Consider the following 23,442-nt stretch of genomic DNA (forward strand, 5'->3'; position numbering starts at 1 on the left):
CAAAGAAAACTTCAAAACTACTATAAACTGGCACAAAACGGCTTTGACATGCAACAAGAGATTGTCACACTAAAAGCAAAACTATGTGAACTAATGAGGGAGAAGAGTAAAAGTATCCTCCTGAGAAGCAGGATCCAACATCTAGAGGAAAATGAGAAATGTTCCCGGTACTTTTTCCAAAAAATAGCAAAAGCAAAGCACCATATAACATCTGTCTATGATCAGGAAGGAAAAGAAGAGAAGGACATGGAAAAAATCATTCACATTATTAGGTCCTTTTTTGCCAATCTCTATCAGGACACACTGGTGTCTAGCAAAATGATGGACACTTTTCTTTCTAAGACTACTGGAAAACTTAGTACTTCAGTGAAGGAATCCTTAGACAAAAATATAACATTGGCAGAACTGACAAAAGCCATTACAAGTATGAAAGACAATAAAACTCCAGGCTTGGATGGTCTCCCCAAAGAGTTTTACGTTACCTTTTGGGAGCAGCTGAAACTCCCCCTTTTGGAGATGTACAACGAAAGTCTTGGCAAAGGAGCGTTGCCATCATCATTGAGACGGGGGGCAATCTCCCTCCTTCACAAAAAAGGACAAAAACAGAATCTACAGAACTGGAGACCACTAACCCTTCTAGGTGTCGATGTAAAAATACTGGCCAAGGTTTTATTTTTACGAACTCAACCCATCGTTGGTGACCTGGTGGAGAGTGAACAAACATGTGGAGTACAAGGACGGACAATGACAGATAGCCTAGCCCTGGTGAGAGACACGTATCTCCTCTGTAAAGAACGTAACAGCCCCCTATGTATACTAAGTTTGGACCTCGAAAAAGCTTTTGATAGCATAAGCCACGATTATATAAAAGCAGTGTTGAAACATTTTGGTTTTGGAGAAAATTTTAGACGGTGGGTTAACCTCTTGTACACTGACTGCCATAGTGTGGTAATAGTTAATGGACAACAAACAAATGCTATGGATATCCGGGCTGGGGTCAGACAAGGGTGCCCCTTGTCACCCACATTATTTATTTTAGCAATAGAACCGCTAGTTTGTGCCCTTAGAAGGAACAATGACATAAAAGGAATTTTTGTGCCAGGAAGTGAAAATAGACAGGCAAAAATATCAGTTTATATGGATGATATCACTTTGTTACTTTCAGACAATAAATCTATAGGAGAAGCCTTAAAGGTCTGTGAAAACTTTACTCTCGCTGCAAGCACAAGGGTTAATAAGAACAAAACCAAAATACTTTATTTGAATTGGAAAGAGAAATACGAAAATATAGACCTGATTAAAAATAAAGACACAATTAAAGTCTTGGGAATTCAGATAGGAAAAGACATGGAAGTAAAAAACTGGGAGTCAAAGCTACCCAAATTGACAGCCAATTTAAGAGCATGGCAAGATAGGGAGCTTACATTTACTGGGAAAGTCTTAATTGTGAACTCGGTACTGTTGGCTTCAGTGAATAATCTGGCGACTGTGTTTCCTGCCCCCTATCGGATACTTAAGACTCTGAAGAAGATGTTGTTCCAGTTTATCTGGGGGGGGAAATCAGAGAGACTCAAACGAAATATAATGCATCGCCTCCCACTGTGCGGGGGTATCGGGGTGCCATTAATCGAGGCAAAATTTGAAGCAATGTTCTTGGCCCCAATTTTAAAGGCAGTCCTTCTACCAGAAAGGGAAATTTTGTGGCACTATTTTGCAAAATTGTGGGTGGGTAGAAAAGTTTTAATCACATGGGGAAAAAGACCATCAATGGATGTCCCCCACGCCGAGATTTGCCCATCAGTCTACAAACATGTGCTTGAGAACTTATCCAAAGGACTTAGCCAGGTACCATCGACAGAACTGACAAGGAGAAAAATAGAACAAAAACTGTCCGTAGATTTGGAGAAACTTACCCCGGTAGATCTTTTATCGGCACAAGAGAGCAAAAGGGCATGGGAAAATATACATTTTCAAAAACTTACGAACAGACACAGAGATTTGGCCTGGCAAATTGGCCATAAATGTTTGCCAACCCGAGAGTTCCTTTTTAAAAGACACTTTACACCAAGCCCAAGATGCCCGAGACCCTTTTGTGGCAGTGAGGAAACTCATTTACACGTTTTTTGGACATGCCCTTTTGCTGTGAATGCCTGGGTAACAGTATCCCCATGGCTGAAAAATGTTGGGAAAATTCCATCAAGTTATAACAATATTGCCTATGGTGAAACTGCAAAATTCCAAAATAAGGAGAGGTGGTGGATTATAGTTAATTGTATAAAAGAAGCTATCTGGAAATCAAGGAATGTATTGACTTTTAAAAACTATCAAATGTCAGAAATGTTGTTGATGAAATGTGTTATGAATATTTTTAAAGATTATGTTTTAAGAGATTTAGTGGAAGGAAAGAGAGAAGAAATAATCAATTTATGGAAAATTCCAAACTCTTTTAAAGACTTGCTGTATTCATAGTTTTGGTAAATAATGTGTAATTGTATTGACTTTTGTAAACTGTGTTTAAAAGATGTGTTTTAAGTGTGGAAAGTATTTTGAAAGAAATTTATTGCTATGAAATAATAAAAACCGCCTGAAAAGTGAAAAGTGCCTTTTACTAAAGATTTCCGTGGAGAGGGACAACAAGAGATCTTTCCAATTTTTTGATGCCCTGCTTCAATGCGGGGCTTTTCTACCTATGTCTAAAGCAAGCAAGCGGTCATCCTCCAAGAGCAAAGGTTGTGTCTTGTCGGCCTTTAAACATGCCCTTGCGTACCCTCCGTTTGGCATCCCGTGTTCAAGAACTTTAAAAGTAAAAAAGAGTGCTTAGAACGCACAGACTTGCGTGTGTATCGCTGCCGTTTAACCTGGGGCTCAATCGTCGGGTGGAAGCTGGTCCATGCAAATGGCCGGAAGGACCATGCTGCCACATTGCCTCTTCCAGGGCCTGGGCCTTGGCTCGGAGCGGAGCAACTCATACTTACCTGGCAGGGGCGACACCATGATCAGGAAGGTGGTTCACCCAGGGCGAGGCTCGTCCATTGCACAAACAGGATGTGCTGACCCCTGTGAATTCCCCAAATGTGGGAATCTCAACTGCATAATTTCTGGTAGTGGGGGACTGCGTTCGCGCTCTCCCCTCTTGTTTTTTGTCAGAGGAAAAAAAAAACAACCCAAAGAGTCGTTTCCATGTACGCCGCTCGCGCTCCGGCCCCTCCGCCGGGCGCTTTGCGCGGGCGCCGCTTTGGACCGTTGACGGGAGGGTCAGCGTGGGGAGAGCTCACTGCTCCCCGAACCCATTGTGGGCATCGCTTCTCGGCCTTTTGGCTAAGATCAAGTGTAGTATCTGTTCTTATCAGTTTAATATCTGATACGTCCCCTACCCGGGGACCGTATATTAAATTGATTTTTGGACCAGGGAGATGGAATTTGGGGCTTGCTCCGTCCACTCCACGCATCGGCTCGCTATTGCAGTACCTCCGAGAACGGTGCACCTCCTCTCTCAGGTTAAAAAAAGTCATTCAGTTTGTTTTCGCCGTCACGTTACATGCAAATGTGCCATCATACCCTCATGTTAAACGCTTCCTTGCCGTTTGTCTGCTCCGGAAGTGGACAAAAATTCTCGGAGACGTTTTGAGTGGAAGGGCTGGATATTTCAAATCTCCCGCCAAAAGCCCTGACTGGAGAAGAGGGGGAGGGAAGGTGAAGTATCTGTTCCTAAACCCAACCCCCTTGGGAGGTAGCCCATTCCACGTAAACCCTTGTGCAAAATAGGCCACCTTTGGAATTTGAGTGGCCCCTTTGTGAAGTACAGTACATGTGACTAGTTGTTTTTTTTGTTTTTGGGGGGGGGTCAAACGCAACACCGACTTTCAAACCCATCCTCGACAAGTAAAGTCTTCGCATGAGGGCGTGCTTCTGCCCGGTTTCGAGCCGGGGACCTTTAGCGTGTGAGGCAAACGTGATAACCGCTACACTACAGAAGCGATAGTGTAGCGCAGGTACGTTGGTGGGACAAGTCCTCAGCGTCAGTGCAACGCTTTCGTGCTGGGTAAAATGCACTTTCTCTCCCCGTCTGGGAATTGAAGCCAGGTCTTCCGCGTGACAAGCGGAGATACTGTCCACTATACTAACGAGGACATATGGGGCTGCAGGGGGGCCCCTTTTTTTTTTTTTTTTTTTTTGGGCGTGTGTGTCGGTGTCTTTTTCCCCCGATCTCTGTGATGAAAAGTTTGAAGGACTACGCCGACAATTCCGCCGCTCCTCCCTCTTTTCTAGGAATAAACCATCGAGTTTGGAATGAACCGTGTCAAAGATTGAAGCAAACATAAAAGGAGGCTTTGTTTCTGCCCGGTTTCGAGCCGAGGACCTTTCGCGCGTTAGGCGAACGTGATAACCGCTACACTACAGAAACGACGTGCGAGCCTGTCGTGTCCCTTTTGCCGCGCGACCGCCGATGCAAATGAGCGCGTGAACAGAAGTACACTGCCCGTGATGAAGCCCCGTGTGCCCTCAAGTACTGGACGCCGTGTGGCGCTCCAACGTGGCACTCTTGTTTCTCTTCAGAGCGTATAAATCTTTCGCCTTTTACTAAAGATTTCCGTGGAGAGGGACAACAAGAGATCTTTCCAATTTTTTGATGCCCTGCTTCAATGCGGGGCTTTTCTACCTATGTCTAAAGCAAGCAAGCGGTCATCCTCCAAGAGCAAAGGTTGTGTCTTGTCGGCCTTTAAACATGCCCTTGCGTACCCTCCGTTTGGCATCCCGTGTTCAAGAACTTTAAAAGTAAAAAAGAGTGCTTAGAACGCACAGACTTGCGTGTGTATCGCTGCCGTTTAACCTGGGGCTCAATCGTCGGGTGGAAGCTGGTCCATGCAAATGGCCGGAAGGACCATGCTGCCACATTGCCTCTTCCAGGGCCTGGGCCTTGGCTCGGAGCGGAGCAACTCATACTTACCTGGCAGGGGCGACACCATGATCAGGAAGGTGGTTCACCCAGGGCGAGGCTCGTCCATTGCACAAACAGGATGTGCTGACCCCTGTGAATCCCCCAAATGTGGGAATCTCAACTGCATAATTTCTGGTAGTGGGGGACTGCGTTCGCGCTCTCCCCTCTTGTTTTTTGTCAGAGGAAAAAAAAAACAACCCAAAGGGTCGTTTCCATGTACGCCGCTCGCGCTCCGGCCCCTCCGCCGGGCGCTTTGCGCGGGCGCCGCTTTGGACCGTTGACGGGAGGGTCAGCGTGGGGAGAGCTCACTGCTCCCCGAACCCATTGTGGGCATCGCTTCTCGGCCTTTTGGCTAAGATCAAGTGTAGTATCTGTTCTTATCAGTTTAATATCTGATACGTCCCCTACCCGGGGACCGTATATTAAATAGATTTTTGGACCAGGGAGATGGAATTTGGGGCTTGCTCCGTCCACTCCACGCATCGGCTCGCTATTGCAGTACCTCCGAGAACGGTGCACCTCCTCTCTCAGGTTAAAAAAAGTCATTCAGTTTGTTTTCGCCGTCACGTTACATGCAAATGTGCCATCATACCCTCATGTTAAACGCTTCCTTGTCGTTTGTCTGCTCCGGAAGTGGACAAAAATTCTCGGAGACGTTTTGAGTGGAAGGGCTGGATATTTCAAATCTCCCGCCAAAAGCCCTGACTGGAGAAGAGGGGGAGGGAAGGTGAAGTATCTGTTCCTAAACCCAACCCCCTTGGGAGGTAGCCCATTCCACGTAAACCCTTGTGCAAAATAGGCCACCTTTGGAATTTGAGTGGCCCCTTTGTGAAGTACAGTACATGTGACTAGTTGTTTTGTTTTTTTTTGGGGGGGGGGTCAAACGCAACACCGACTTTCAAACCCATCCTCGACAAGTAAAGTCTTCGCATGAGGGCGTGCTTCTGCCCGGTTTCGAGCCGGGGACCTTTTGCGTGTGAGGCAAACGTGATAACCGCTACACTACAGAAGCGATAGTGTAGCGCAGGTACGTTGGTGGGACAAGTCCTCAGCGTCAGTGCAACGCTTTCGTGCTGGGTAAAACGCACTTTCTCTCCCCGTCTGGGAATCGAACCCAGGTCTTCCGCGTGACAAGCGGAGATACTGTCCACTATACTAACGAGGACATATGGGGCTGCAGGGGGGCCCCTTTTTTTTTTTTTTTTTTTTGGGCGTGTGTGTCGGTGTCTTTTTCCCCCGATCTCTGTGATGAAAAGTTTGAAGGACTACGCCGACAATTCCGCCGCTCCTCCCTCTTTTCTAGGAATAAACCATCGAGTTTGGAATGAACCGTGTCAAAGATTGAAGCAAACATAAAAGGAGGCTTTGTTTCTGCCCGGTTTCGAGCCGAGGACCTTTAGCGCATTAGGCGAACGTGATAACCGCTACACTACAGAAATGACGTGCGAGCCTGTCGTGTCCCTTTTGCCGCGCGACCGCCGATGCAAATGAGCGCGTGAACAGAAGTACACTGCCCGTGATGAAGCCCCGTGTGCCCTCAAGTACTGGACGCCGTGTGGCGCTGCAACGTGGCACTCTTGTTTCTCTTCAGAGTGTATAAATCTTTCGCCTTTTACTAAAGATTTCCGTGGAGAGGGACAACAAGAGATCTTTCCAATTTTTTGATGCCCTGCTTCAATGCGGGGCTTTTCTACCTATGTCTAAAGCAAGCAAGCGGTCATCCTCCAAGAGCAAAGGTTGTATCTTGTCGGCCTTTAAACATGCCCTTGCGTACCCTCCGTTTGGCATCCCGTGTTCAAGAACTTTAAAAGTAAAAAAGAGTGCTTAGAACGCACAGACTTGCGTGTGTATCGCTGCCGTTTAACCTGGGGCTCAATCGTCGGGTGGAAGCTGGTCCATGCAAATGGCCGGAAGGACCATGCTGCCACATTGCCTCTTCCAGGGCCTGGGCCTTGGCTCGGAGCGGAGCAACTCATACTTACCTGGCAGGGGCGACACCATGATCAGGAAGGTGGTTCACCCAGGGCGAGGCTCGTCCATTGCACAAACAGGATGTGCTGACCCCTGTGAATTCCCCAAATGTGGGAATCTCAACTGCATAATTTCTGGTAGTGGGGGACTGCGTTCGCGCTCTCCCCTCTTGTTTTTTGTCAGAGGAAAAAAAAAACAACCCAAAGGGTCGTTTCCATGTACGCCGCTCGCGCTCCGGCCCCTCCGCCGGGCGCTTTGCGCGGGCGCCGCTTTGGACCGTTGACGGGAGGGTCAGCGTGGGGAGAGCTCACTGCTCCCCGAACCCATTGTGGGCATCGCTTCTCGGCCTTTTGGCTAAGATCAAGTGTAGTATCTGTTCTTATCAGTTTAATATCTGATACGTCCCCTACCCGGGGACCGTATATTAAATTGATTTTTGGACCAGGGAGATGGAATTTGGGGCTTGCTCCGTCCACTCCACGCATCGGCTCGCTATTGCAGTACCTCCGAGAACGGTGCACCTCCTCTCTCAGGTTAAAAAAAGTCATTCAGTTTGTTTTCGCCATCACGTTACATGCAAATGTGCCATCATACCCTCATGTTAAACGCTTCCTTGCCGTTTGTCTGCTCCGGAAGTGGACAAAAATTCTCGGAGACGTTTTGAGTGGAAGGGCTGGATATTTCAAATCTCCCGCCAAAAGCCCTGACTGGAGAAGAGGGGGAGGGAAGGTGAAGTATCTGTTCCTAAACCCAACCCCCTTGGGAGGTAGCCCATTCCACGTAAACCCTTGTGCAAAATAGGCCACCTTTGGAATTTGAGTGGCCCCTTTGTGAAGTACAGTACATGTGACTAGTTGTTTTTTTTTTTTTTGGGGGGGGGTCAAACGCAACACCGACTTTCAAACCCATCCTCGACAAGTAAAGTCTTCGCATGAGGGCGTGCTTCTGCCCGGTTTTGAGCCGGGGACCTTTTGCGTGTGAGGCAAACGTGATAACCGCTACACTACAGAAGCGATAGTGTAGCGCAGGTACGTTGGTGGGACAAGTCCTCAGCGTCAGTGCAACGCTTTCGTGCTGGGTAAAACGCACTTTCTCTCCCCGTCTGGGAATCGAACCCAGGTCTTCCGCGTGACAAGCGGAGATACTGTCCACTATTCTAACGAGGACATATGGGGCTGCAGGGGGGCCCCTTTTTTTTTTTTTTTTTTTTGGGCGTGTGTGTCGGTGTCTTTTTCCCCCGATCTCTGTGATGAAAAGTTTGAAGGACTACGCCGACAATTCCGCCGCTCCTCCCTCTTTTCTAGGAATAAACCATCGAGTTTGGAATGAACCGTGTCAAAGATTGAAGCAAACATAAAAGGAGGCTTTGTTTCTGCCCGGTTTCGAGCCGAGGACCTTTCGCGCGTTAGGCGAACGTGATAACCGCTACACTACAGAAACGACGTGCGAGCCTGTCGTGTCCCTTTTGCCGCGCGACCGCCGATGCAAATGAGCGCGTGAACAGAAGTACACTGCCCGTGATGAAGCCCCGTGTGCCCTCAAGTACTGGACGCCGTGTGGCGCTGCAACGTGGCACTCTTGTTTCTCTTCAGAGCGTATAAATCTTTCGCCTTTTACTAAAAAGATCACAAGTGTTGGGGCTGTGCGGTGTATGGAGCACAACACTTTAAGCGACGTGCTCCAACATCGGCAGATGAGGAAATGGCAGCAGCTTCGCACGGCCCCCGGCGGAATGCACTCCGCTTCGAACTACTGGGAGAACTGGAAATGGATCGATTGACCTTCAGCAGACGCCTTTTGCAAAAAGAACTGGCTGTAACAACGAATCAACTGGACTTTATATTTGCCTTTCCTGGCAAAAAGATTTTTGAAGTCGTTTTCACCACAACGAAGCATCTGGAGACATGTTTGGAGTTGTACGAGAGGAAGAAAACATCCACCACTGTCTTCCAGCAGGTGAACGTTACTCCTCTCACTGATTTGGATAAAAAAACTGTCCATATCGTTATCTATTCAGAAAAAGTGAGACTGGATGATGTCAAGACATGGGCCTCTTTCTTCTGCGATGTCCTAAAAGCAACAGAGGTTGTAGACATCGATGGCATTAAAACAGGAACCAAGCGGCTGGAAGTGAAGTTAAGAAGAACTAACGGGGAACTTCAACATCTCCCTAACTCCATTCAACTGGGGGCTTTCCGAGGCTCTGTCTTTTATCCGGGGCAGCCACGGAAATGCAGAAGATGCGGCAGCCTTGATCACCTGGCAGCAGGGTGCAATGTAGCCCAATGCAGAAAGTGCAAATCCCTGGATCATCTCACATCACTATGCACAGTTTCAGTTAAATGCAACCTGTGTTCGGCGGACACCCATCTCTTTAAGGACTGCCCACAAGCCTATGCTAATAGAGTGAAAGGGAATACAGTGACAACATCAGTATCATGCCAAGATGACCCGGATCCCTATTCCCAACTCTTTGATGAGAATCCCGTGTCACAAGACAGAATGGACAAGGCAGATGGACCGGACAACTCTCCAAAAGAACCACCCACAGTGAGACTTCAGGATGTCCCCAAAACTCTACAGGATGCAGAAGGGGTCTTCGACGCCCTGTTGGCCAGCCTCCCCCCCTTCCAGGAGGAGGGCACACAGGGGGAACCTGCACCGCAAGAGGATAGTCAAGATGGTTTAGCAGCAACAGCTGAAACCTTTCTTCCGGACACTCAAGTGGAATTTTTGGAACGGCAGGGGGCGGTAAAACGCCTTCAGAACACGTCAAGTGAGGAATCTTTCCACCTAGAGCAGTCTGAAAAGGTATGGCCACCTGCCTCGTCTCCCTCCACCGAATTCCTTGACCATACTAGCGTGAACACGTTTACAGTTGTGACAAAAATAAAATCGGCGGAAGGCCCCCCAAATCCACAAAAGAAAAAAAGGAAGGGTCACAGAACACAAGGAGAAAATGGTTTAGTGGTAAACTCCTCCAACTATTAATATGACCTCTCTCTCAGTAGTCACAATTAATACAAGAGGCTTGAATGAATTGTTAAAGTGCCAGACAGTTTTCAATGAACTGCATAATGGAATTGGAGATATTTTCTGTCTCCAAGAATGTAATATACCTTTTAAAGATAGTTATAGAGATTATGAAAGTAGATGGCCTCATGGACAATCCTTTTGGTCTGGAGATAATGAAAACAAGAACTCTGGGGTAGCCATCTTGCTCCGAGGTCACCATTTTAATATAAACAGAGTCCAGAGAATAAGTGATGGAAGAATACTCTCTGTAGACTTAGATCAAAATGGAAAACAACTTAGAGTTATCAGTGTTTATTGTCCACCCACAGTGCAAGGAAGACTTAAAACCTTGGAACTTTTACAGACTTTAATTTTTTGCAAATATGAAGTTGTCATTGGGGGTGACTTTAACTGCATCTTGACTAGAACAGACAGATTGACAAAACGAGCTACTACGGCAAAACTAGATGCCAGCTCACACGCTTTGGCGAATTTAATAAGAGACTGTCATTTGAAAGACTGTGCGGAAAGTTTAGGGTCAAAACCAGACTTTACGTGGTCTAATGGCAAATCCTTCTCACGTATTGATCTTACCCTGGTGTCCCGAGGCCTTCTCCCCCTTAAATGTTGGAGAACACCAGTTGTCTTTTCAGATCACTTTAAGCTAACCACCGTGATAGACATTAAAGGAGGGTTGAAACGCCATACGGGCCCGTGGAAATTAAATATTGCTTTATTACAGAACAAATACATAGTAGAAAAATTAAAAGGAAAATTTGAACAATGGAAAACCCTACGAGATCTCCATAACTCCTGTGGAGACTGGTGGGAAGATATTAAATCCAGGACAAAATCCTTCTTCATGTCAGAGAGTAAAACACTGGCCGCTAGAAAGAGAATGTTTTATTCTAGACTTCAAAGAAAACTTCAAAACTACTATAAACTGGCACAAAACGGCTTTGACATGCAACAAGAGATTGTCACACTAAAAGCAAAACTATGTGAACTAATGAGGGAGAAGAGTAAAAGTATCCTCCTGAGAAGCAGGATCCAACATCTAGAGGAAAATGAGAAATGTTCCCGGTACTTTTTCCAAAAAATAGCAAAAGCAAAGCACCATATAACATCTGTCTATGATCAGGAAGGAAAAGAAGAGAAGGACATGGAAAAAATCATTCACATTATTAGGTCCTTTTTTGCCAATCTCTATCAGGACACACTGGTGTCTAGCAAAATGATGGACACTTTTCTTTCTAAGACTACTGGAAAACTTAGTACTTCAGTGAAGGAATCCTTAGACAAAAATATAACATTGGCAGAACTGACAAAAGCCATTACAAGTATGAAAGACAATAAAACTCCAGGCTTGGATGGTCTCCCCAAAGAGTTTTACGTTACCTTTTGGGAGCAGCTGAAACTCCCCCTTTTGGAGATGTACAACGAAAGTCTTGGCAAAGGAGCGTTGCCATCATCATTGAGACGGGGGGCAATCTCCCTCCTTCACAAAAAAGGACAAAAACAGAATCTACAGAACTGGAGACCACTAACCCTTCTAGGTGTCGATGTAAAAATACTGGCCAAGGTTTTATTTTTACGAACTCAACCCATCGTTGGTGACCTGGTGGAGAGTGAACAAACATGTGGAGTACAAGGACGGACAATGACAGATAGCCTAGCCCTGGTGAGAGACACGTATCTCCTCTGTAAAGAACGTAACAGCCCCCTATGTATACTAAGTTTGGACCTCGAAAAAGCTTTTGATAGCATAAGCCACGATTATATAAAAGCAGTGTTGAAACATTTTGGTTTTGGAGAAAATTTTAGACGGTGGGTTAACCTCTTGTACACTGACTGCCATAGTGTGGTAATAGTTAATGGACAACAAACAAATGCTATAGATATCCGGGCTGGGGTCAGACAAGGGTGCCCCTTGTCACCCACATTATTTATTTTAGCAATAGAACCGCTAGTTTGTGCCCTTAGAAGGAACAATGACATAAAAGGAATTTTTGTGCCAGGAAGTGAAAATAGACAGGCAAAAATATCAGTTTATATGGATGATATCACTTTGTTACTTTCAGACAATAAATCTATAGGAGAAGCCTTAAAGGTCTGTGAAAACTTTACTCTCGCTGCAAGCACAAGGGTTAATAAGAACAAAACCAAAATACTTTATTTGAATTGGAAAGAGAAATACGAAAATATAGACCTGATTAAAAATAAAGACACAATTAAAGTCTTGGGAATTCAGATAGGAAAAGACATGGAAGTAAAAAACTGGGAGTCAAAGCTACCCAAATTGACAGCCAATTTAAGAGCATGGCAAGATAGGGAGCTTACATTTACTGGGAAAGTCTTAATTGTGAACTCGGTACTGTTGGCTTCAGTGAATAATCTGGCGACTGTGTTTCCTGCCCCCTATCGGATACTTAAGACTCTGAAGAAGATGTTGTTCCAGTTTATCTGGGGGGGGAAATCAGAGAGACTCAAACGAAATATAATGCATCACCTCCCACTGTGCGGGGGTATCGGGGTGCCATTAATCGAGGCAAAATTTGAAGCAATGTTCTTGGCCCCAATTTTAAAGGCAGTCCTTCAACCAGAAAGGGAAATTTTGTGGCACTATTTTGCAAAATTGTGGGTGGGTAGAAAAGTTTTAATCACATGGGGAAAAAGACCATCAATGGATGTCCCCCACGCCGAGATTTGCCCATCAGTCTACAAACATGTGCTTGAGAACTTATCCAAAGGACTTAGCCAGGTACCATCGACAGAACTGACAAGGAGAAAAATAGAACAAAAACTGTCCGTAGATTTGGAGAAACTTACCCCGGTAGATCTTTTATCGGCACAAGAGAGCAAAAGGGCATGGGAAAATATACATTTTCAAAAACTTACGAACAGACACAGAGATTTGGCCTGGCAAATTGGCCATAAATGTTTGCCAACCCGAGAGTTCCTTTTTAAAAGACACTTTACACCAAGCCCAAGATGCCCGAGACCCTTTTGTGGCAGTGAGGAAACTCATTTACACGTTTTTTGGACATGCCCTTTTGCTGTGAATGCCTGGGTAACAGTATCCCCATGGCTGAAAAATGTTGGGAAAATTCCATCAAGTTATAACAATATTGCCTATGGTGAAACTGCAAAATTCCAAAATAAGGAGAGGTGGTGGATTATAGTTAATTGTATAAAAGAAGCTATCTGGAAATCAAGGAATGTATTGACTTTTAAAAACTATCAAATGTCAGAAATGTTGTTGATGAAATGTGTTATGAATATTTTTAAAGATTATGTTTTAAGAGATTTAGTGGAAGGAAAGAGAGAAGAAATAATCAATTTATGGAAAATTCCAAACTCTTTTAAAGACTTGCTGTATTCATAGTTTTGGTAAATAATGTGTAATTGTATTGACTTTTGTAAACTGTGTTTAAAAGATGTGTTTTAAGTGTGGAAAGTATTTTGAAAGAAATTTATTGCTATGAAATAATAAAAACCGCCTGAAAAGTGAAAAGTGCCTTTTACTAAAGATTTCCGTGGAGAGGGACAACAAGAGATCTTTCCAATTTTTTGATGCCCTGCTTCAATGCGGGGCTTTTCTACCTATGTCTAAAGCAAGCAAGCGGTCATCCTCCAAGAGCAAAGGTTGTGTCTTGTCGGCCTTTAAACATGCCCTTGCGTACCCTCCGTTTGGCATCCCGTGTTCAAGAACTTTAAAAGTAAAAAAGAGTGCTTAGAACGCACAGACTTGCGTGTGTATCGCTGCCGTTTAACCTGGGGCTCAATCGTCGGGTGGAAGCTGGTCCATGCAAATGGCCGGAAGGACCATGCTGCCACATTGCCTCTTCCAGGGCCTGGGCCTTGGCTCGGAGCGGAGCAACTCATACTTACCTGGCAGGGGCGACACCATGATCAGGAAGGTGGTTCACCCAGGGCGAGGCTCGTCCATTGCACAAACAGGATGTGCTGACCCCTGTGAATTCCCCAAATGTGGGAATCTCAACTGCATAATTTCTGGTAGTGGGGGACTGCGTTCGCGCTCTCCCCTCTTGTTTTTTGTCAAAGGAAAAAAAAAAAAAAACCCAAAGGGTCGTTTCCATGTACGCCGCTCGCGCTCCGGCCCCTCCGCCGGGCGCTTTGCGCGGGCGCCGCTTTGGACCGTTGACGGGAGGGTCAGCGTGGGGAGAGCTCACTGCTCCCCGAACCCATTGTGGGCATCGCTTCTCGGCCTTTTGGCTAAGATCAAGTGTAGTATCTGTTCTTATCAGTTTAATATCTGATACGTCCCCTACCCGGGGACCGTATATTAAATTGATTTTTGGACCAGGGAGATGGAATTTGGGGCTTGCTCCGTCCACTCCACGCATCGGCTCGGTATTGCAGTACCTCCGAGAACGGTGCACCTCCTCTCTCAGGTTAGAAAAAGTCATTCAGTTTGTTTTCGCCGTCACGTTACATGCAAATGTGCCATCATACCCTCATGTTAAACGCTTCCTTGCCGTTTGTCTGCTCCGGAAGTGGACAAAAATTCTCGGAGACGTTTTGAGTGGAAGGGCTGGATATTTCAAATCTCCCGCCAAAAGCCCTGACTGGAGAAGAGGGGGAGGGAAGGTGAAGTATCTGTTCCTAAACCCAACCCCCTTGGGAGGTAGCCCATTCCACGTAAACCCTTGTGCAAAATAAGCCACCTTTGGAATTTGAGTGGCCCCTTTGTGAAGTACAGTACATGTGACTAGTTGTTTTTTTTTTTTTTTGGGGGGGGTCAAACACAACACCGACTTTCAAACCCATCCTCGACAAGTAAAGTCTTCGCATGAGGGCGCGCTTCTGCCCGGTTTCGAGCCGGGGACCTTTTGCGTGTGAGGCAAACGTGATAACCGCTACACTACAGAAGCGATAGTGTAGTGCAGGTACGTTGGTGGGACAAGTCCTCAGCGTCAGTGCAACGCTTTCGTGCTGGGTAAAACGCACTTTCTCTCCCCGTCTGGGAATGGAACCCAGGTCTTCCGCGTGACAAGCGGAGATACTGTCCACTATACTAACGAGGACATATGGGGCTGCAGGGGGGCCCCTTTTTTTTTTTTTTTTTTTTGGGCGTGTGTGTCGGTGTCTTTTTCCCCCGATCTCTGTGATGAAAAGTTTGAAGGACTACGCCGACAATTCCGCCGCTCCTCCCTCTTTTCTAGGAATAAACCATCGAGTTTGGAATGAACCGTGTCAAAGATTGAAGCAAACATAAAAGGAGGCTTTGTTTCTGCCCGGTTTCGAGCCGAGGACCTTTCGCGCGTTAGGCGAACGTGATAACCGCTACACTACAGAAACGACGTGCGAGCCTGTCGTGTCCCTTTTGCCGCGCGACCGCCGATGCAAATGAGCGCGTGAACAGAAGTACACTGCCCGTGATGAAGCCCCGTGTGCCCTCAAGTACTGGACGCCGTGTGGCGCTGCAACGTGGCACTCTTGTTTCTCTTCAGAGCGTATAAATCTTTCGCCTTTTACTAAAGATTTCCGTGTAGAGGGACAACAAGAGATCTTTCCAATTTTTTGATGCCCTGCTTCAATGCGGGGCTTTTCTACCTATGTCTAAAGCAAACAAGCGGTCATCCTCCAAGAGCAAAGGTTGTGTCTTGTCGGCCTTTAAACATGCCCTTGCGTACCCTCCGTTTGGCATCCCGTGTTCAAGAACTTTAAAAGTAAAAAAGAGTGCTTAGAACGCACAGACTTGCGTGTGTATCGCTGCCGTTTAACCTGGGGCTCAATCGTCGGGTGGAAGCTGGTCCATGCAAATGGCCGGAAGGACCATGCTGCCACATTGCCTCTTCCAGGGCCTGGGCCTTGGCTCGGAGCGGAGCAACTCATACTTACCTGGCAGGGGCGACACCATGATCAGGAAGGTGGTTCACCCAGGGCGAGGCTCGTCCATTGCACAAACAGGATTTGCTGACCCCTGTGAATTCCCCAAATGTGGGAATCTCAACTGCATAATTTCTGGTAGTGGGGGACTGCGTTCGCGCTCTCCCCCCTTGTTTTTTTCAGAGGAAAAAAAAAAAAACCCAAAGGGTCGTTTCCATGTACGCCGCTCGCGCTCCGGCCCCTCCGCCGGGCGCTTTGCGCGGGCGCCGCTTTGGACCGTTGACGGGAGGGTCAGCGTGGGGAGAGCTCACTGCTCCCCGAACCCATTGTGGGCATCGCTTCTCGGCCTTTTGGCTAAGATCAAGTGTAGTATCTGTTCTTATCAGTTTAATATCTGATACGTCCCCTACCCGGGGACCGTATATTAAATTGATTTTTGGACCAGGGAGATGGAATTTGGGGCTTGCTCCGTCCACTCCACGCATCGGCTCGGTATTGCAGTACCTCCGAGAACGGTGCACCTCCTCTCTCAGGTTAAAAAAAGTCATTCAGTTTGTTTTCGCCGTCACGTTACATGCAAATGTGCCATCATACCCTCATGTTAAACGCTTCCTTGCCGTTTGTCTGCTCCGGAAGTGGACAAAAATTCTCGGAGACGTTTTGAGTGGAAGGGCTGGATATTTCAAATCTCCCGCCAAAAGCCCTGACTGGAGAAGAGGGGGAGGGAAGGTGAAGTATCTGTTCCTAAACCCAACCCCCTTGGGAGGTAGCCCATTCCACGTAAACCCTTGTGCAAAATAGGCCACCTTTGGAATTTGAGTGGCCCCTTTGTGAAGTACAGTACATATGACTAGTTGTTTTGTTTTTTTTTGGGGGGGGGTCAAACGCAACACCGACTTTCAAACCCATCCTCGACAAGTAAAGTCTTCGCATGAGGGCGTGCTTCTGCCCGGTTTCGAGCCGGGGACCTTTCGCGCGTTAGGCGAACGTGAAAACCGCTACACTACAGAAACGACGTGCGAGCCTGTCGTGTCCCTTTTGCCGCGCGACCGCCGATGCAAATGAGCGCGTGAACAGAAGTACACTGCCCGTGATGAAGCCCCGTGTGCCCTCAAGTACTGGACGCCGTGTGGCGCTGCAACGTGGCACTCTTGTTTCTCTTCAGAGCGTATAAATCTTTCGCCTTTTACTAAAGATTTCCGTGGAGAGGGACAACAAGAGATCTTTCCAATTTTTTGATGCCCTGCTTCAATGCGGGGCTTTTCTACCTATGTCTAAAGCAAGCAAGCGGTCATCCTCCAAGAGCAAAGGTTGTGTCTTGTCGGCCTTTAAACATGCCCTTGCGTACCCTCCGTTTGGCATCCCGTGTTCAAGAACTTTAAAAGTAAAAAAGAGTGCTTAGAACGCACAGACTTGCGTGTGTATCGCTGCCGTTTAACCTGGGGCTCAATCGTCGGGTGGAAGCTGGTCCATGCAAATGGCCGGAAGGACCATGCTGCCACATTGCCTCTTCCAGGGCCTGGGCCTTGGCTCGGAGCGGAGCAACTCATACTTACCTGGCAGGGGCGACACCATGATCAGGAAGGTGGTTCACCCAGGGCGAGGCTCGTCCATTGCACAAACAGGATGTGCTGACCCCTGTGAATTCCCCAAATGTGGGAATCTCAACTGCATAATTTCTGGTAGTGGGGGACTGCGTTCGCGCTCTCCCCTCTTGTTTTTTGTCAGAGGAAAAAAAAAAAAACCCAAAGGGTCGTTTCCATGTACGCCGCTCGCGCTCCGGCCCCTCCGCCGGGCGCTTTGCGCGGGCGCCGCTTTGGACCGTTGACGGGAGGGTCAGCGTGGGGAGAGCTCACTGCTCCCCGAACCCATTGTGGGCATCGCTTCTCGGCCTTTTGGCTAAGATCAAGTGTAGTATCTGTTCTTATCAGTTTAATATCTGTTACGTCCCCTACCCGGGGACCGTATATTAAATTGATTTTTGGACCAGGGAGATGGAATTTGGGGCTTGCTCCGTCCACTCCACGCATCGACTCGGTATTGCAGTACCTCCGAGAACGGTGCACCTCCTCTCTCAGGTTAGAAAAAGTCATTCAGTTTGTTTTCGCCGTCACGTTACATGCAAATGTGCCATCATACCCTCATGTTAAACGCTTCCTTGCCGTTTGTCTGCTCCGGAAGTGGACAAAAATTCTCGGAGACGTTTTGAGTGGAAGGGCTGGATATTTCAAATCTCCCGCCAAAAGCCCTGACTGGAGAAGAGGGGGAGGGAAGGTGAAGTATCTGTTCCTAAACCCAACCCCCTTGGGAGGTAGCCCATTCCACGTAAACCCTTGTGCAAAATAAGCCACCTTTGGAATTTGAGTGGCCCCTTTGTGAAGTACAGTACATGTGACTAGTTGTTTTTTTTTTTTTTTGGGGGGGGGTCAAACACAACACCGACTTTCAAACCCATCCTCGACAAGTAAAGTCTTCGCATGAGGGCGCGCTTCTGCCCGGTTTCGAGCCGGGGACCTTTTGCGTGTGAGGCAAACGTGATAACCGCTACACTACAGAAGCAATAGTGTAGTGCAGGTACGTTGGTGGGACAAGTCCTCAGCGTCAGTGCAACGCTTTCGTGCTGGGTAAAACGCACTTTCTCTCCCCGTCTGGGAATCGAACCCAGGTCTTCCGCGTGACAAGCGGAGATACTGTCCACTATACTAACGAGGACATATGGGGCTGCAGGGGGGCCCCTTTTTTTTTTTTTTTTTTTTGGGCGTGTGTGTCGGTGTCTTTTTCCCCCGATCTCTGTGATGAAAAGTTTGAAGGACTACGCCGACAATTCCGCCGCTCCTCCCTCTTTTCTAGGAATAAACCATCGAGTTTGGAATGAACCGTGTCAAAGATTGAAGCAAACATAAAAGGAGGCTTTGTTTCTGCCCGGTTTCGAGCCGAGGACCTTTCGCGCGTTAGGCGAACGTGATAACCGCTACACTACAGAAACGACGTGCGAGCCTGTCGTGTCCCTTTTGCCGCGCGACCGCCGATGCAAATGAGCGCGTGAACAGAAGTACACTGCCCGTGATGAAGACCCGTGTGCCCTCAAGTACTGGACGCCGTGTGGCGCTGCAACGTGGCACTCTTGTTTCTCTTCAGAGCGTATAAATCTTTCGCCTTTTACTAAAGATTTCCGTGGAGAGGGACAACAAGAGATCTTTCCAATTTTTTGATGCCCTGCTTCAATGCGGGGCTTTTCTACCTATGTCTAAAGCAAACAAGCGGTCATCCTCCAAGAGCAAAGGTTGTGTCTTGTCGGCCTTTAAACATGCCCTTGCGTACCCTCCGTTTGGCATCCCGTGTTCAAGAACTTTAAAAGTAAAAAAGAGTGCTTAGAACGCACAGACTTGCGTGTGTATCGCTGCCGTTTAACCTGGGGCTCAATCGTCGGGTGGAAGCTGGTCCATGCAAATGGCCGGAAGGACCATGCTGCCACATTGCCTCTTCCAGGGCCTGGGCCTTGGCTCGGAGCGGAGCAACTCATACTTACCTGGCAGGGGCGACACCATGATCAGGAAGGTGGTTCACCCAGGGCGAGGCTCGTCCATTGCACAAACAGGATTTGCTGACCCCTGTGAATTCCCCAAATGTGGGAATCTCAACTGCATAATTTCTGGTAGTGGGGGACTGCGTTCGCGCTCTCCCCCCTTGTTTTTTGTCAGAGGAAAAAAAAAAAAACCCAAAGGGTCGTTTCCATGTACGCCGCTCGCGCTCCGGCCCCTCCGCCGGGCGCTTTGCGCGGGCGCCGCTTTGGACCGTTGACGGGAGGGTCAGCGTGGGGAGAGCTCACTGCTCCCCGAACCCATTGTGGGCATCGCTTCTCGGCCTTTTGGCTAAGATCAAGTGTAGTATCTGTTCTTATCAGTTTAATATCCGATACGTCCCCTACTCGGGGACCGTATATTAAATTGATTTTTGGACCAGGGAGATGTAATTTGGGGCTTGCTCCGTCCACTCCACGCATCGGCTCGGTATTGCAGTACCTCCGAGAACGGTGCACCTCCTCTCTCAGGTTAAAAAAAGTCATTCAGTTTGTTTTCGCCGTCACGTTACATGCAAATGTGCCATCATACCCTCATGTTAAACGCTTCCTTGCCGTTTGTCTGCTCCGGAAGTGGACAAAAATTCTCGGAGACGTTTTGAGTGGAAGGGCTGGATATTTCAAATCTCCCGCCAAAAGCCCTGACTGGAGAAGAGGGGGAGGGAAGGTGAAGTATCTGTTCCTAAACCCAACCCCCTTGGGAGGTAGCCCATTCCACGTAAACCCTTGTGCAAAATAGGCCGCCTTTGGAATTTGAGTGGCCCCTTTGTTAAGTACAGTACATGTGACTAGTTGTTTTTTTTTTTTTGGGGGGGGGTCAAACGCAACACCGACTTTCAAACCCATCCTCGACAAGTAAAGTCTTCGCATGAGGGCGTGCTTCTGCCAGGTTTCGAGCCAGGGACCTTTTGCGTGTGAGGCAAACGTGATAACCGCTACACTACAGAAGCGATAGTGTAGCGCAGGTACGTTGGTGGGACAAGTCCTCAGCGTCAGTGCAACGCTTTGGTGCTGGGTAAAACGCACTTTCTCTCCCCGTCTGGGAATCGAACCCAGGTCTTCCGCGTGACAAGCGGAGATACTGTCCACTATACTAACGAGGACATATGGGGCTGCAGGGGGGGCCCTTTTTTTTTTTTTTTTTTTTGGGCGTGTGTGTCGGTGTCTTTTTCCCCCGATCTCTGTGATGAAAAGTTTGAAGGACTACGCCGACAATTCCGCCGCTCCTCCCTCTTTTCTAGGAATAAACCATCGAGTTTGGAATAAACTGTGTCAAAGATTGAAGCAAACATAAAAGGAGGCTTTGTTTCTGCCCGGGGTTAGGGGTTAGGGTTAGGGTTAGGGTTAGGGTTAGGGTTAGAGTGGGTTAGGGTTAGGGTTAGGGTTAGAGTGGGTTAGGGTTAGGGTTAGGGTTAGGGTTAGGGTTAGGGTTAGAGTGGGTTAGGGTTAGGGTTAGGGTTAGGGTTAGGGTTAGGGTTAGGGTTAGCGTACCCTCCGTTTGGCATCCCGTGTTCAAGAACTTTAAAAGTAAAAAAGAGTGCTTAGAACGCACAGACTTGCGTGTGTATCGCTGCCGTTTAACCTGGGGCTCAATCGTCGGGTGGAAGCTGGTCCATGCAAATGGCCGGAAGGACCATGCTGCCACATTGCCTCTTCCAGGGCCTGGGCCTTGGCTCGGAGCGGAGCAACTCATACTTACCTGGCAGGGGCGACACCATGATCAGGAAGGTGGTTCACCCAGGGCGAGGCTCGTCCATTGCACAAACAGGATTTGCTGACCCCTGTGAATTCCCCAAATGTGGGAATCTCAACTGCATAATTTCTGGTAGTGGGGGACTGCGTTCGCGCTCTCCCCCCTTGTTTTTTTCAGAGGAAAAAAAAAAAAACCCAAAGGGTCGTTTCCATGTACGCCGCTCGCGCTCCGGCCCCTCCGCCGGGCGCTTTGCGCGGGCGCCGCTTTGGACCGTTGACGGGAGGGTCAGCGTGGGGAGAGCTCACTGCTCCCCGAACCCATTGTGGGCATCGCTTCTCGGCCTTTTGGCTAAGATCAAGTGTAGTATCTGTTCCGGAAGTGGACAAAAATTCTCGGAGACGTTTTGAGTGGAAGGGCTGGATATTTCAAATCTCCCGCCAAAAGCCCTGACTGGAGAAGAGGGGGAGGGAAGGTGAAGTATCTGTTCCTAAACCCAACCCCCTTGGGAGGTAGCCCATTCCACGTAAACCCTTGTGCAAAATAGGCCACCTTTGGAATTTGAGTGGCCCCTTTGTGAAGTACAGTACATGTGACTAGTTGTTTTTTTTTTTTTTGGGGGGGGGTCAAACGCAACACCGACTTTCAAACCCATCCTCGACAAGTAAAGTCTTCGCATGAGGGCGTGCTTCTGCCCGGTTTCGAGCCAGGGACCTTTTGCGTGTGAGGCAAACGTGATAACCGCTACACTACAGAAGCGATAGTGTAGCGCAGGTACGTTGGTGGGACAAGTCCTCAGCGTCAGTGCAACGCTTTGGTGCTGGGTAAAACGCACTTTCTCTCCCCGTCTGGGAATCGAACCCAGGTCTTCCGCGTGACAAGCGGAGATACTGTCCACTATACTAACGAGGACATATGGGGCTGCAGGGGGGCCCCTTTTTTTTTTTTTTTTTTTTGGGCGTGTGTGTCGGTGTCTTTTTCCCCCGATCTCTGTGATGAAAAGTTTGAAGGACTACGCCGACAATTCCGCCGCTCCTCCCTCTTTTGTAGGAATAAACCATCGAGTTTGGAATGAACCGTGTCAAAGATTGAAGCAAACATAAAAGGAGGCTTTGTTTCTGCCCGGTTTCGAGCCGAGGACCTTTCGCGCATTAGGCGAACGTGATAACCGCTACACTACAGAAACGACGTGCGAGCCTGTCGTGTCCCTTTTGCCGCGCGACCGCCGATGCAAATGAGCGCGTGAACAGAAGTACACTGCCCGTGATGAAGCCCCGTGTGCCCTCAAGTACTGGACGCCGTGTGGCGCTGCAACGTCCTAAACCCAACCCCCTTGGGAGGTAGCCCATTCCACGTAAACCCTTGTGCAAAATAGGCCACCTTTGGAATTTGAGTGGCCCCTTTGTGAAGTACAGTACATGTGACTAGTTGTTTTGTTTTTTTTTGGGGGGGGGTCAAACGCAACACCGACTTTCAAACCCATCCTCGACAAGTAAAGTCTTCGCATGAGGGCGTGCTTCTGCCCGGTTTCGAGCCGGGGACCTTTTGCGTGTGAGGCAAACATGATAACCGCTACACTACAGAAGCGATAGTGTAGCGCAGGTACGTTGGTGGGACAAGTCCTCAGCGTCAGTGCAACGCTTTCGTGCTGGGTAAAACGCACTTTCTCTCCCCGTCTGGGAATCGAACCCAGGTCTTCCGCGTGACAAGCGGAGATACTGTCCACTATACTAACGAGAACATATGGGGCTGCAGGGGGGCCCCTTTTTTTTTTTTTTTTTTTTGGGCGTGTGTGTCGGTGTCTTTTTCCCCCGATCTCTGTGATGAAAAGTTTGAAGGACTACGCCGACAATTCCGCCGCTCCTCCCTCTTTTCTAGGAATAAACCATCGAGTTTGGAATGAACCGTGTCAAAGATTGAAGCAAACATAAAAGGAGGCTTTGTTTCTGCCCGGTTTCGAGCCGAGGACCTTTCGCGCGTTAGGCGAAAGTGATAACCGCTACACTACAGAAACGACGTGCGAGCCTGTCGTGTCCCTTTTGCCGCGCGACCGCCGATGCAAATGAGCGCGTGAACAGAAGTACACTGCCCGTGATGAAGCCCCGTGTGCCCTCAAGTACTGGACGCCGTGTGGCGCTGCAACGTGGCACTCTTGTTTCTCTTCAGAGCGTATAAATCTTTCGCCTTTTACTAATGATTTCCGTGGAGAGGGACAACAAGAGATCTTTCCAATTTTTTGATGCCCTGCTTCAATGCGGGGCTTTTCTACCTATGTCGAAAGCAAGCAAGCGGTCATCCTCCAAGAGCAAAGGTTGTGTCTTGTCGGCCTTTAAACATGCCCTTGCGTACCCTCCGTTTGGCATCCCGTGTTCAAGAACTTTAAAAGTAAAAAAG

At 48.1% G+C, this 23,442-nt stretch overlaps 27 non-coding genes and 1 pseudogene across 27 annotated transcripts; 22 read left to right on the forward strand and 6 right to left on the reverse strand.

The window, feature by feature from the left end:
* The first annotated feature begins 2,967 nt into the window (after positions 1 to 2,967).
* Positions 2,968 to 3,133, forward strand: LOC140353243 (U1 spliceosomal RNA). Its single transcript, XR_011925881.1, has one exon. It is a non-coding gene; the product is annotated as a U1 spliceosomal RNA (small nuclear RNA).
* Positions 3,134 to 3,298: 165 nt separating this feature from the next.
* Positions 3,299 to 3,490, forward strand: LOC140353277 (U2 spliceosomal RNA). The gene has a single exon (XR_011925914.1). It is a non-coding gene; the product is annotated as a U2 spliceosomal RNA (small nuclear RNA).
* Positions 3,491 to 4,332: 842 nt separating this feature from the next.
* On the reverse strand, positions 4,333 to 4,405 carry trnav-aac (transfer RNA valine (anticodon AAC)). Its single transcript has one exon. It is a non-coding gene; the product is annotated as a tRNA-Val (tRNA).
* A 134-nt stretch (positions 4,406 to 4,539) lies between these two features.
* Positions 4,540 to 4,653, forward strand: LOC140353225 (U5 spliceosomal RNA). The gene has a single exon (XR_011925863.1). It is a non-coding gene; the product is annotated as a U5 spliceosomal RNA (small nuclear RNA).
* Positions 4,654 to 4,940: 287 nt separating this feature from the next.
* Positions 4,941 to 5,106, forward strand: LOC140353250 (U1 spliceosomal RNA). Its single transcript, XR_011925888.1, has one exon. It is a non-coding gene; the product is annotated as a U1 spliceosomal RNA (small nuclear RNA).
* Positions 5,107 to 5,271: 165 nt separating this feature from the next.
* On the forward strand, positions 5,272 to 5,463 carry LOC140353279 (U2 spliceosomal RNA). The gene has a single exon (XR_011925916.1). It is a non-coding gene; the product is annotated as a U2 spliceosomal RNA (small nuclear RNA).
* A 415-nt stretch (positions 5,464 to 5,878) lies between these two features.
* Positions 5,879 to 5,951, reverse strand: trnav-cac (transfer RNA valine (anticodon CAC)). Its single transcript has one exon. It is a non-coding gene; the product is annotated as a tRNA-Val (tRNA).
* A 561-nt stretch (positions 5,952 to 6,512) lies between these two features.
* Positions 6,513 to 6,626, forward strand: LOC140353234 (U5 spliceosomal RNA). The gene has a single exon (XR_011925872.1). It is a non-coding gene; the product is annotated as a U5 spliceosomal RNA (small nuclear RNA).
* Positions 6,627 to 6,913: 287 nt separating this feature from the next.
* On the forward strand, positions 6,914 to 7,079 carry LOC140353244 (U1 spliceosomal RNA). Its single transcript, XR_011925882.1, has one exon. It is a non-coding gene; the product is annotated as a U1 spliceosomal RNA (small nuclear RNA).
* Positions 7,080 to 7,244: 165 nt separating this feature from the next.
* On the forward strand, positions 7,245 to 7,436 carry LOC140353278 (U2 spliceosomal RNA). The gene has a single exon (XR_011925915.1). It is a non-coding gene; the product is annotated as a U2 spliceosomal RNA (small nuclear RNA).
* Positions 7,437 to 8,277: 841 nt separating this feature from the next.
* trnav-aac (transfer RNA valine (anticodon AAC)) lies at positions 8,278 to 8,350 on the reverse strand. The gene has a single exon. It is a non-coding gene; the product is annotated as a tRNA-Val (tRNA).
* Positions 8,351 to 13,808: 5,458 nt separating this feature from the next.
* LOC140353245 (U1 spliceosomal RNA) lies at positions 13,809 to 13,974 on the forward strand. Its single transcript, XR_011925883.1, has one exon. It is a non-coding gene; the product is annotated as a U1 spliceosomal RNA (small nuclear RNA).
* A 167-nt stretch (positions 13,975 to 14,141) lies between these two features.
* Positions 14,142 to 14,333, forward strand: LOC140353266 (U2 spliceosomal RNA). The gene has a single exon (XR_011925903.1). It is a non-coding gene; the product is annotated as a U2 spliceosomal RNA (small nuclear RNA).
* An 841-nt stretch (positions 14,334 to 15,174) lies between these two features.
* trnav-aac (transfer RNA valine (anticodon AAC)) lies at positions 15,175 to 15,247 on the reverse strand. Its single transcript has one exon. It is a non-coding gene; the product is annotated as a tRNA-Val (tRNA).
* A 134-nt stretch (positions 15,248 to 15,381) lies between these two features.
* LOC140353230 (U5 spliceosomal RNA) lies at positions 15,382 to 15,495 on the forward strand. The gene has a single exon (XR_011925868.1). It is a non-coding gene; the product is annotated as a U5 spliceosomal RNA (small nuclear RNA).
* A 287-nt stretch (positions 15,496 to 15,782) lies between these two features.
* LOC140353254 (U1 spliceosomal RNA) lies at positions 15,783 to 15,948 on the forward strand. The gene has a single exon (XR_011925892.1). It is a non-coding gene; the product is annotated as a U1 spliceosomal RNA (small nuclear RNA).
* Positions 15,949 to 16,112: 164 nt separating this feature from the next.
* LOC140353267 (U2 spliceosomal RNA) lies at positions 16,113 to 16,304 on the forward strand. The gene has a single exon (XR_011925904.1). It is a non-coding gene; the product is annotated as a U2 spliceosomal RNA (small nuclear RNA).
* Positions 16,305 to 16,925: 621 nt separating this feature from the next.
* Positions 16,926 to 17,039, forward strand: LOC140353226 (U5 spliceosomal RNA). The gene has a single exon (XR_011925864.1). It is a non-coding gene; the product is annotated as a U5 spliceosomal RNA (small nuclear RNA).
* A 287-nt stretch (positions 17,040 to 17,326) lies between these two features.
* LOC140353246 (U1 spliceosomal RNA) lies at positions 17,327 to 17,492 on the forward strand. Its single transcript, XR_011925884.1, has one exon. It is a non-coding gene; the product is annotated as a U1 spliceosomal RNA (small nuclear RNA).
* Positions 17,493 to 17,657: 165 nt separating this feature from the next.
* Positions 17,658 to 17,849, forward strand: LOC140353272 (U2 spliceosomal RNA). Its single transcript, XR_011925909.1, has one exon. It is a non-coding gene; the product is annotated as a U2 spliceosomal RNA (small nuclear RNA).
* An 842-nt stretch (positions 17,850 to 18,691) lies between these two features.
* Positions 18,692 to 18,764, reverse strand: trnav-aac (transfer RNA valine (anticodon AAC)). The gene has a single exon. It is a non-coding gene; the product is annotated as a tRNA-Val (tRNA).
* A 134-nt stretch (positions 18,765 to 18,898) lies between these two features.
* Positions 18,899 to 19,012, forward strand: LOC140353227 (U5 spliceosomal RNA). The gene has a single exon (XR_011925865.1). It is a non-coding gene; the product is annotated as a U5 spliceosomal RNA (small nuclear RNA).
* A 287-nt stretch (positions 19,013 to 19,299) lies between these two features.
* Positions 19,300 to 19,465, forward strand: LOC140353255 (U1 spliceosomal RNA). The gene has a single exon (XR_011925893.1). It is a non-coding gene; the product is annotated as a U1 spliceosomal RNA (small nuclear RNA).
* A 165-nt stretch (positions 19,466 to 19,630) lies between these two features.
* On the forward strand, positions 19,631 to 19,822 carry LOC140353280 (U2 spliceosomal RNA). The gene has a single exon (XR_011925917.1). It is a non-coding gene; the product is annotated as a U2 spliceosomal RNA (small nuclear RNA).
* A 1,227-nt stretch (positions 19,823 to 21,049) lies between these two features.
* Positions 21,050 to 21,215, forward strand: LOC140353256 (U1 spliceosomal RNA). Its single transcript, XR_011925894.1, has one exon. It is a non-coding gene; the product is annotated as a U1 spliceosomal RNA (small nuclear RNA).
* Positions 21,216 to 21,379: 164 nt separating this feature from the next.
* Positions 21,380 to 21,554, forward strand: LOC140353218 (U2 spliceosomal RNA; annotated as a pseudogene).
* A 334-nt stretch (positions 21,555 to 21,888) lies between these two features.
* Positions 21,889 to 21,960, reverse strand: trnad-guc (transfer RNA aspartic acid (anticodon GUC)). Its single transcript has one exon. It is a non-coding gene; the product is annotated as a tRNA-Asp (tRNA).
* Positions 21,961 to 23,196: 1,236 nt separating this feature from the next.
* LOC140353236 (U5 spliceosomal RNA) lies at positions 23,197 to 23,310 on the forward strand. Its single transcript, XR_011925874.1, has one exon. It is a non-coding gene; the product is annotated as a U5 spliceosomal RNA (small nuclear RNA).
* Positions 23,311 to 23,442: the final 132 nt, after the last annotated feature.

Source organism: Eucyclogobius newberryi, unplaced genomic scaffold (genome assembly GCF_026437365.1).
Source record: "Eucyclogobius newberryi isolate DKJ021-1_F unplaced genomic scaffold, fEucNew1.0.hap1 SCAF_88, whole genome shotgun sequence".
NCBI lineage: Eukaryota > Metazoa > Chordata > Actinopteri > Gobiiformes > Gobiidae > Eucyclogobius > Eucyclogobius newberryi.